A 12,599-nucleotide genomic window follows, 5' to 3' on the forward strand; every position below is an offset into this window, starting at 1 on the left:
CACACAGCAGCTGTGTTCAGCCTTGGTATTGAGATCAGTTTCAATTTCAATAGGCCAAAGGACAAGGAATTGTTCAATCAGCTAAAAGCCAGCAAATATGAAAGAGTAGTAGGTCCAGACCAATGACACTTCAGGGGGATTTATCACTAGGAAAGGCTAATTAATACCTTGACTCCCTCCACCTAGACTTATTTCAGGAGGTAGAAAGCTAATTCTCCTTTGTAAGTCACAAGAACACTGCCAACTATACGTGTCTTGCAACTAGTACGAAAAAGGCTCTGAACCCACTGGTACAGAGACATTGGTAGCCAATTCTGCTGCATGGACTTTAGAGAAGGCTGAGCCTTCTCATCATATCTTGTAGTATTTGTAAACACATCTCGTGTTTGGATTTGGCCTGCTGACACACACCCAGCTTATTTCAGAAAATAGCAGGAGACAGCAGTTAAAAGAACTTGATCCCTCCAGAAGAGCCAGATGCCCATGTGAATGAAAACCCTGTGTGAGTAAATGTGCTCTCCTCAGTTCTTGGATATGCGCTGGACTGAGGCTTTCAGCTGCTTCTGGCTGATGCTTTGTGTGAGGAGATGAGGACGAGTGAAGAGATCTGAATCTTGACTCCATGTTTCAGAAGGCTGTTTTATTATATTATGATATATATTATATTAAAATGATATAGCAAAACTATACTAAAAGAATAGAGAGAAAAAGATTCATCAGAAGGCTACAAAGAACAAGAATGGAATGACAACAAAGGCTTGTGACTCTCCGAGAGTCCGAGCCAGCTGACTGTGATTGGCCATTAATTACAAACAACCAACATGTACCAGTCACAGATGCACCTGTTGCATTCCACAGCAGCAGATAGTTATTGTTTGCATTTCTTTCCTGAGGCTCCTCAGCTTCTCAGGAGAAAAAAATCCTAGCAAAGGATTTTTCATAAAATATCACAGCTACAGCTGCTCTAGCATTTTTTTAATGCAAACTGTAGGACTTTTTTTTCCAAATAATTTTTATCAGCATAATCACTTACTATAAAAGCAGTCTTCAGAAAAGATACTCCCTAAAGCATATAGATATAATAGATAGTTTAAAGTGTTTTCCTTATTACAAAGTTGTTACACCAAGAGATACACATTTCTTCTCTATCACTTCTCAATAAACATTTGACATAGAGGGTTCTTGCTCTTCAGGGAAGATTTAATGTTCTCAATTCAGCTGGCCTTTTTGCATTCCTCATTCCACTCTTGGCCCTGGCTGAAAAAGCATATTGATTTTTATTCGATCTTAGGGCTCTGGCTGTACCGATGTGGCATGACAGAAGTACAGGCTGAACACCCAAGAGTTGCAATAGCTGGATAACACCACCTAATTGCCAGTAACTACTCATCTCCCCAGCAACTTTTTATTGTAATTCTAGGGGTATTAAACTTATTAACATATTGAACAAAAGTGGTATGCTGCATCACGTGATGAGGAGGAAAGTCTTTCAGTCTCAGGGCTGGAGAAGCGTTGTCACTAATCTTTCAATTAGGGGGAAAAAACCCCAATCAAATAATTCATGACACTGGGTAGAAAACAGTCTCAAGCAGCATTTTTATATATCCATTCTGATCTGCATTTTTATTTGGTATGACTGATGTGATTTTGTGATTGCTTTTGGGATTCAGTGATCAGATGCAGAAATCAGCAATAATTTTTACTGCATTGTTTCTGCACTAACAAACTTTGACTATGTTTACTTAACTAATAGACAAGGTATTTGATTGCCATGGTAGAGATAGTGTATTGTTAATGCATTGCTCAGTATGCATTTTCACGGGAAAGGTAAAGAAAGTATTTTGTCTTGAGTTTGTTCAGATTTAGAAATTGTGTCAAATTGTCGTTTCTTATTTTAGAAAAATCAGAAAAAGCAAATAATCTAGCCAGATTCCACACATGATGTCAGCAGCCTGTTTTTCAAGGGCTGGTTTTGCGATGGTTAAGCTGATCACTTCTGAACCAGAAGAACAAGATAGTAACTGTACTTAAAAACGATGCTTATGTCAGGTAAGAATGAGTTTGGGATTGTCATGATGGAAAGTTACATCAGCAAGAGTAACACCAACACAAAATGGTGAGTCACACCAACACAAAATTTTTCATTCTATTTCACCTGCCATTTTGACAAAAGATAAAGTTATTAAAGGCCTAATGAAAATATTTCTTCTCTCAGATGGTCTCATTTGTACCCACGAACAAATATAGAAATAAAAATAAGTAGTAAGAACATGTAGGCTTACTAACATAGGTCATGACAGATCTAATGACTGCATAAAAATCAAGTTTCATTTATGTATAATGAAGTGTCCTCAGGGAATTAAGACACAGCCCATGCACAAAGGTTAAAAAAATTTATAAGGCAAGTAAAACAGTAATATACAGTAAAGTCACAACACCTATGCTGGATTGGAGACAATTTATGTTTAATACTTCCATTAACAACATTTAAGTCTGGAACTTTTCTGTCACAAAAGATGGAAATAATCTAATCTAAAAAAAGATTTGCACAAAAAAAAGACCAGGATGTAGTACAAAACGCAGTTGTACATTTCAGTACAAATAATAAGTTTAGCTGTGAAGTAGCGTGTCTAAACAAGGACAGAAGGATTCAAATGCAGTTAAAAGCAGTAACTATGAGACATCAAATCTGTTAAGAGCTTATAAAAAGATAAGACCAAAGAAACAAAACCAGGATGATGAATCTGACAGAGACAACCACTGTAGGTGGTTTGTCTTGTAGTTGTAAACAGTAAGAAAGCACTACGTGCCTAAGTGAGCATCTGCCTTTTCCATGTCTCCATCAGCTGTGAAAGTGCACAGGTACTGCCACCCTCAGGAGCAGCAATTTAAAAAGCACATTCTTCCAGCTGCAGACACAGGCATGCAGTTGCTGGTTTCATTTTAATCACAGCATTGCCACCAATTTCTTTTGTGGTTTAGAACAAATTAGCTCTTTGCCACAATTTTTGCAGTTGTAAAGGGTGAAGATAATATGAGCCAATCCTAAAAAAAAGTGTTTCCAGATTTATTATTCAGTAGCAGATTGAAAATAAATACTGCTGTATAAACACTGCATTTTACTTCATGGCTGAATGCAAACAAATAACTAGCATTCCAACTACTATCTTCTGCATGTACTTTTATTTCTTTTAAATATATGCAAACAAATTCCCTAAAGTTAATAAGCTTAACATATACTTACTGAAGGGAAACCTAGAAATTTCTTTCTCTAACCTAGAAATCTCTATTCAGTAGCATTTAGCTTAGTCTATTCCCAGAGTATTAGTATCAGGAGGTTATTCTCATATTTTCACTGTATCAATACATTATGATATATTTACTGACATATGAAAGAAATTATGCTATTGTGAGGAACAAAACTTTGTTTTCAACATTCCCCCAAAAGGCAAATAGACCAAGTTCTGCTACTCCAAGACCCCAGATACCAGACCCAGTATCAGCCCCCTTGTACTAACCTTAAGCCATGAGTAATTTTACAAAATCTTGGTGGAAAATCAAGATGTTCCTAACTGTAGTCCTGACAAAAAGCATCTATATCAGCAACAGGAATTATAGAGAAAGCCTTCCAGTCTCTACTGGTATAGGATGTTTGTGCTGCTGAGAGATTTTCCAAAGAGAAAGGGAAGTCCCTCAGTTCAAGAGCCTTGCTTGTAAGTTTGTGCTGAATAGAAGGATTCCAAGGTCTTGCCCTCCAGTGATGGAAAGTTTATAAATAGACCATGCCAGAAACTAAGAGCAATGTAAAATTAAAGAACTGTATTCTACCACTATTAGTCAGAGAGTAAAGTGAATTTATCCTTTGCTTAGCAGAGTTCCTAAACCAGGGGAGGGAGAAAATTCAGCAGTACTAAAGCACTCTTTATAAAAGCCTATGAAAATCATCGGTGTGTTGCAGCACATGTCACAGTTGAGACAGCCATAATACACAGAGAATCACCATACACTATCAGAAACCATCTACCCATACCAAGTAACACCATACCACTTCAGAAAGCTTCAAGCAGCTGCTCTTTATTGCTTGTCATTCCAAACTTTTATACCCTTCATCTTACATGCCTTACACCTGTGTGCCCTCTGCACCCTTTGGTGACAGGTCAGTGCACCTGGGCACTCCATATCCCATTGCCTTCAATGCTGCTCACCTATCCTGCACAGCTGTACCCACTGGGGATGAGGCTCCCACTGCCCCAATCCCAGTTACCACAATCTGTGTGCCTACATTGGTGCTATGTTCCATCATGCTAAGACAGCAAGCTCCAGGAAATCTTCACCACCCTGAGCTCACTCATTTCAGTGCCTTCTAAGGCTTTGAAGACTTCTTAGGCAGACCCTTGACTGAGACAGCTGAAGCTAAAACTGAGTCTACTTATATCAAATCATAAACTGAGCAGGTCTCAATAGGCCCATGGCCTAGACAAAGCTGGAAAGGAACATGCTCATTTGTACAAGCAACTGAACAAAAAATAAATGCATTCTGATGGGTGAGGTTGGAGTGAGGAATGTTTATTCGGGGAAGGGAGGAGGGATGGGGTGTAGTGATCAGGGAGGACGTAACAACAATAAATACAAAGCAAAGTACAATACTTTTATTGGATTATCTGCTGTGGAGCTTGAGCTGCAGTATCCTGGGTTCAGTGCTGCTGGAGCACCCCAACAAGAAAGCAGCAGCATGCACAACACAGGTACTTACCGGCTCAGACAGTGAACGACCTGCATATGCGACACCAGGATGGAAACACTGTCTCACCACAGTAATAAAGGTGCTCAAGGACAATAAAACATCTCCTGGGTATTTTGCACAGAAATGGAAATACACTTGTATTGCCAACATAGATTCTTCAAGCATATGACAGAATAGAAAGATGGATGATTAGCAACATCTGGTTTTATGCCTGTGGAAACGAAAATTTTACCATTCAGACTAAAATAATACTAGAAAATGGATCACTATTGATCACATAGTCTGAAAGAGATTAAAGGCATGCATCTAATGATGCAAGTATGACCCAAGTGGAAAAATTTCCCCACTCCAATCATCTGATGTTCAGAGTCTTCCAAAGTACAGACAAGAATAAAGAAAACAGCTATAGATAAAACTTCAGATCCAGCATGAAGGTTCCCTGTGCATGGAAAGTGCCTAGACTACTTAATTTTCCTGCAGTAGACAAATAATCCTAAAAAGGCTGCTATTTGATCAGTGTTTTTATTAGAATAAGCAAACAACCTAATTCAGAGTGTATGTCCAGGAAACTCACAAGAAGCAATAACTCTAAGTAACTTAAACCATTTGTTAAGTCATTCTGAATCTGACCTACATTATATTTAATGCTCTCTGGTAAAATGAGCCAGCTGCTGAGGTTGACAAATTTTTTTCATATTAAAAGCTTTTTCCTTATATTTAATTCTAGGATGATAAAGGTAGTTTCCATTTTAATTCAGCGAAGTTGTCACTCTAAAGGGCTGCTGATTTTTTTGGGTTTTGTGTTTTTTTCATTTGTGGGGTGGGGGAAAGGGTAAAAAATTATCTGAATTTTTTTTCTATTTATTTACAGAATAAACACCTCAAGATGCTTACTAGCTATATTAGCTCAGCCAATAATATTCTCCTACCAACATACTCTTTATCAGAACAACTGTACTTAAAAACGTAGATGAAGGCAGAATGCAGCCTCTGAAGACAGCTTTAAAAATAAATTTCTTTTAAAGCACCCCACACAGTGCTGTTTTGCTATTACCCTTTTATTCCCTGACTTGGCTTGACACATCAGACAGCCCACTGAAATTAAAAGCACCTCAGTGGCAGAAGACTCTACCATCACTGTCTCTAAGTAACGCTAGTATTTTCCCATGATGACCACTATTTGTCCCATTCCTGCTCAAACTCTTTTTAGAATTGATTCAGTGTGAGACCTGTGCTTGCAAATAAACTTAATTGGTATTGATCACATCCACAAAGCTTATTTATATATTGACATAAAGGTATTCAGAGTATAAGTCTGGTTTCTGTGTACTGAAAAGAAGGAAGCAGCAATAAAATATACATGATGAGGGTTCCTGTGCACAATTGAGAGAATGGCACATTTGGAGGCAGAATTACTTTGATTTGTGTACACTCTGAAATACTTGAAAAAAAGGATAGGAAAGAAAGAAAAGAGCAACAAAAAAAAAAAAAAAGATATTAAGCCTTAAGGGCTGGAGGGACAGAGAAGGCACAGATTTTGCCTGTATCACTCACCACTCATATTTTTTTGTCTCACAGGGCTCCCATTGATCCTCCTCCTGATAACTCCTTTTGTGTTTTCTCCTCACACCTACATTTTCAAAAAAATGTCAAAAATCAAGAGAGCATATGCAAGAGAGACACACATTCTGCCTCTCTGAACCAAAGCTTTGGCATGGACAGCTGCTGACATTACAGCATTAAGGAGTTCCACGGGCTCTGTTGGCTTTTTAGACAGGCTTCAGTGGCAGCTCATCACGTGTTTTGAAGGTGTAATTTTAATATTTAAGCAGATCCTAAGCCAAAAAATATAATTACCTGAAAAGCCATAATTATTAGAATGCAATAGGAACGTGCAAAACTATGAGGATGCTCTCACGCAGCAGAATAGGAAATTACATGCTCATCAGAAGAGACAGAGAGGCTCATACACTGCAGAGGTTCAAAGCTCAACAATCCAGGCAAGTAACAACAGAAAGAAGAAAAAAAAACTTCCCTCACTTTGATAAGCTCTTTCCACTTAGCTAGTATCTTACATAAAACCATATTTTTAGTTCAGGTATTCTCAAATTATCATTTCAGACACATTAACATTTTCCAATGGAAGAACACAACCACTGGTAGCAAATATATCTGCTGAGAGTAGATCTACTTTTTAAATTACTTTTCGTGGATTCCTCAGAAGGTAGCCACAAACCTCAGGCTGAAAGCCCGTAATTTACTGCTTCTGACCTTGCAAAGACCTCTTTGTGCCACAAGTTTTATATGATCTTCAAGAGCCTCCTTTACTTTAAAAACCACAACATACACAGTAAGCTGAAAAATATCCCTGTGCATTTACTGGTAAGCAGGTTTCGTAATTTTTACTCATGCCAGCTGTTCATAGGAGTAAATCACAGTGATTGTTCCAGTTCTACACACCAACTTGCAGAAAAAACATCCATCTGACATTTCAACCAAAGCCTCTAATAGAAATACCAACATTATACTAGGAAAAAGAAATCAGCAAAAGTCACACCTGAACAAATAACCCAAATCCAAAGAACTACCAAAGGGATAAAAGGCCTGTATTCATTTGCCTTGTGATGAAATAAAATAAAAATGTGAAATTAGGTGCTTAGAACTACTAAATAGCCAGAACTGTAGACCAAGGCTATCTTTCAGTCTGAATACCATTGGTGTGGATGTGTTTTTCTTTCATATACTGAAACAAAAGTCATGCTATGTCAGCAGAGACTGCTAAATAAATCAAGGTTAGTTCAATACATGCTAAAATGTTAAAAAGAACAGTCCTTAACATATTTATTCTTCCTGCAAAGTGGCTAGGGAAAAAAAACAAAAAGGAAACCAATTTACAGGGGGAAAATGTAAAGGAAATGTGAAGACTGATTCATTTATGAAGTCAGTGAAATTTTAGAAAGATAATATGAAAAATCAAAGCAAACACTTAAATACGAGGGAGAATTCAGGAAAAGAATGGGGGGAAAGTGGTAGGTATCCACATATGTCTCCCCCCGTAAAATGTACAAGGATTAACAGAAAGATAATCATTCAAAAAAAAAAGCTGCAGAATTAATATTTTCATTAATCTTGCTCAAGGGTGGTTTTTAAGTTAAACATAGATGCCACACTGTCTTACCAAGAATTCAAGAAATCTTCTAGAAGAAATGTATATTATTTCTGAAAAGCAAGTGGGGGCTACATTTTAAAACTACAGAACTGCAATCTTGGCAGATGTAAAAGAAAAATAACCCACTCACAGCAGAATTTACTGGCATTAAATCTGATGTTAGGCTGCCCTCTTCAATCACAGAACCATTGAACATCCTAAGCTGGAAGAGACCCACAAGGATCGTTGAAGTCCAACTCCTGGCCCCATACAGGACAATCCAAAATTCAACTACGAATTTGAAGGACTCACATTCTTTCTTGAATAAACGCTTCAGTAATTGTAAACCATGGACAGTGAAACTGTAGATGTATGAGGCCATCTATCAATATGTAGTGTTCATCCAAGAGCAATGGCATCAGACATGAACCCACTTCTGAGTGAATGCTCATCACAGCCCAGTCGTGGCATGGATTCTCCAGTGCAGTGAGTACACACAGATGATGCAAATCTGTCAAACTGCTTTTCTAATAGCTCAAAATCCATTGCCCTACTTGGGCTATAAGATCCCCTTTCTCCTTTCCTCCCTCAGCTCCAAATATAAATGGTAACCAATATGCTGCCTTTGCTTACTTCTACAGATCTTACAATGGTATTACAGCAGTCAAACTTCTTGAAGAACACACAGATGGTAAAAGCAAAACTGAAGTCATTGTTAAATTATGCAGAATTCAGGAGAACTCTGCTGTTTTCTGAGCTGTGTCCTTCATGAAAGGTAAAAGACTTCCCCAAAGCCTGGGATTTGGAACTCTTTTTTCCACAGACCATATTCACTCAACTGGCTTGTGCTTAATTTGAAACTGGATTCTCTATCTTCTTACCTGGCTACAACTCATGAGTCAGAAACAAACAGCAGCTCAGAGACAGAGGATTAACTTGCTTGGAGCAGTACTAGATTAAGTAGCAGCATATAATCAGACCAGAGGATAAATCAAGAACTGCAATATGCTCAGTAATACAGAAATGCCTAAAACCCACAAAATAAGTGTACAATTCCCAAACAAATCTGGTCACATTTGGTTGACACTGCTGTGTGGCTGTAGTGACTGTGCAGTTTACTGAGAAAGCTTATCTCATAGCTGTCTTGCCATGAGCCATACCTGACTCCTTCAAAGCCAATTTCTGCAAAATGGAAATGGAACACTACAAAATTAGAATCGCACCACTAAGATGCTGCATTTGTTCAATTCATCTTGCATCACAAAACCTGTATGGACATAATGTGTCTCACTAAAAAAAAAAAAAAAAGGGGGGGGGGGAGGAAGAAGAAAGAAAACATTTGTAAGTATGACCCTGACCTTTACTATTTACAAACAAATTAAATTCTACAGTATTTCAGGAAAGCATTAGTCATTCAGTAATGTAACACCTTTTTTTGCTAAAATCTGACAGGTCAAGGAAAAAATAGCACAACTCCCAAAAAGCAATTGATTCTACTAGAAGATACAAACAAAGATAAACTATAGTTTTTTCTGTGTATCTAAATTACTTTGGTATTGAACAGCATACGTAGCTTGAATGTTGCCTCCTTTTGGCTTCAGACCTACACTGTAATTTGATTATGGTAATTCTCTTTCCTAGTTTTCAGAAGAAACAAGTTTTCATTCTGAAGTATCATATCAACAAAATCATAATACATTACCTTAGCAATTGGAAGTGTATCAACATAATCATCCATACAGTGATAACTGAAGTCACAGTTAAGTATTTAATCTCGAAAACTATCAAATGAATATAGCAAGTGATAGAAAAGGACAGTATGTCAACAAACTTATTTCCCAGTCCTCCTGTGCAAATTAGAACACTTTGCTTTCCATTTCACACTTAAGCTGTGGAAACAGGAAATACAGAACATTTCCTTATATCATAAGGAATCCCAAACCTTCAGACTACTGCCTAATTCAGTGTAGGCCCCCAAAAGTAAATAGCTAGAGCAAGGAACAGCCCTCTGCTTTACTTTAAAACAATCATAAATCTCTCCTTGCCTGGAGGACAGCACTTAGTACTCCTAAAGCTCAGGTCATCATATCATTAATTCTATTGTGCCCTCCTCAAAAAGTATTTCTGGAGCAATAGGTGGTAACTAGGAAGTGCACATCCCAAAACTTTTACCACAGACAAAAATGGGAAATTCAGTTTTACATTTTAACAGGCAAAGGTTAATGCAATAGAAAAATACATAGTCAAACACAGGAGAAAAGTAAATAACTGCTTCATCTCCTACAAACTACATTTAGTGAAAGAAGATTGTAGAAACCTGGGTCAAAGCACTGCACTGCAGATGAGCCACACACAATTCAATGGATCAAAATATTTTGCCTCCTCTTCTCCTTTATGATCATTCAGGGAAGAACTTTGCTTAATTAGCTAATTTCCCCTTTGCTAGTCTCTTTTAGTTAGAAATTATTTCAGATGTACTTTGTCTGAGATGCCAGTTTTATGGCCTTGGGATATTAAATTCCGGCATTTCAGATAAGTCACTCTATCCCTATCCTGTCACTCTATCTCCATGTAATGACTGAAACACTTAAATCATTATAGAAAGCATTTAGTGCAATTTTATAAGCTAGTTTATGCACTCGTGTAGCAGGCTGTCAAACTGCTTACCAGACACTAGTGTTCTTCAGTACACACACCCTCCATGTTCGCAGCTGTGCCTTGCCATGCAAGGTTGAAATCACCTCTCCTTTGCACACTACAGACACATTTGCCCCTGTCTTCTCCTGTTTTGTGTACATTTTCAGGACAAAACCATGCTCCATTTCAAATCCCCAGTGTAGGTTTATATTTTAACTTCTTCCTGTCCCCTCACATCAAAAACAAAAAGTGATGGGTACAGACATCACTGTAGACTACACATCCCAAATAGCACCCAACCTCTCTTCAAGTCAGATTCTACAGAACAGCCAAATTTGCTTTCCCAACACCTGATAAAATGTCAGACTTTGTTTTTCCCTCAAATTCTAGGGTCTCAACACTTCTCTTGGACTGAACTAATTTTAGTTGTGGTAATGACTGCCTTTGTTGCATTGTGGTTTTATATTACCCTTGTTTCTGTTTGTAATGGTTTTGTCTTTGTACCCCTGTTCACTCCTAATAGTTTACCCCAAGTTTTTTCCCTCCTCCCCCATCTCAATCCTCCCTACTCTCCACCTACCACCCTGAGTTTTGCTGAGCCATTTCCCAATCTCCTCCCTGGACCTCTATCAGTCACTCAGCCTCCCACCCCCTCTGTCCAGAACTTTCCATCAGGGGTGTTGAGTGATTGTCCAAAGGCCAGGGCGCTCCCTGCAAGTGCGTCCCAGTTCACAGCCCCTCATGCCTATCTCGCCGGTTTCCGCACCCCCAAGTTCCCCCACTGGCTGATGTGTGAATCCCTCCCTCATTTCCACCCCCCTTTAAAAGTTTTTATCGCAGCTCAGTCTGGGCTTTTCACAGCTGGTCATCCTGAGGTGCCAAGCTCCTTGGAGTTCTGGAATAAACCTTGGATTGCACCCCTGCCAAGAGGCTCCTTCTTCCTCTGCCGTTGTCTGCAGCATCTCCTCTGCCATAGGGCTAACAACCCTAGCTGCCCTCCTGTACCACAAGGCACAGGAGTGTCCCCTGCCATCCACTGTGTCCGAGCTGGTCGGGAGTGGCCAAGTGGACACTAAGAGGACACGGTGACATGCCTTGAAGTCAGGTGATAATTGCCCAGTTTGTTTTAGCTTCTTTCCATGAGTAACCTACATGCAAAGATCTGACAAACTTACACAGTTACTGCTTAACAAACAGGCTGTACACTAACTGGGACCTAGAGGAGGCTGACTGAGCTTTGACTAATTGCTAATGGGTGAAAACAGTAAAATTTTACCTGATAACCAGATAAATAGAACAAGTAAGCAGACCACAATGGAACAGAAAGGTGTTGTAACTGTGACAGCAAAGGAAAACATCAATGCAGTGACAGTATTCCACTGCTAACCAGTATCAGCAAAAGGACAGGGAGAACTTGCTTCACTTAAAAGGAAAAGCCACACAGTGATACCATGAGTTTCTGAGATCTTATCAGATGTATGAAAAAAGGGAAAACAAGTCTGATTGAAAACTTTCCTTCTCATCTCACTATCAATTAAATGAAGTTGAATCAGATTTAACCAAACTAGCCAGAACAACTAGCCCTGCAATCAGAGACAGCTTTCAAGTGAACAACTCTCATCCGTATCTTTATCTGAAGTTTGAGCAGGGAGAAATGGTGGCACTTCACTGAGAAGTAAGACTTTTGAAACCCTTCCTGAATCAGAAAGATTAGGAAAATTTATGGTCATGTGCAACAGCCTTCACCAGTTGGAGTTCAGTAAGGGCATCCTCCTGCAGTTTTGTGCTCTTGTAACAAGTTGTACAAAGGGGTCAGAGCTTAGTTAGCACTGTGACCAGGTTGTTATTCTGCACCATACATGCCATCAGCGGAGGGCATGGTTTCCAAAGGAAAACCCTGGTGTTCCACTGGGAGTTGGCCATTTTGCCTGTCCAGCCATCATGCTACTTCTGTCTGAGGACACAGTCTACTATTCTTGTTCCCAGTGGTGAATGTAGCCATGATTCTCCACACATGGAGTGTTCACCTCAACAGGTGAACGTGTATTTTTGTAATTAAAATACCTTCTT

Source organism: Pyrgilauda ruficollis, unplaced genomic scaffold (assembly GCF_017590135.1).
Source record: "Pyrgilauda ruficollis isolate IOZ18807 unplaced genomic scaffold, ASM1759013v1 scaffold37, whole genome shotgun sequence".
Lineage (NCBI taxonomy): Eukaryota > Metazoa > Chordata > Aves > Passeriformes > Passeridae > Pyrgilauda > Pyrgilauda ruficollis.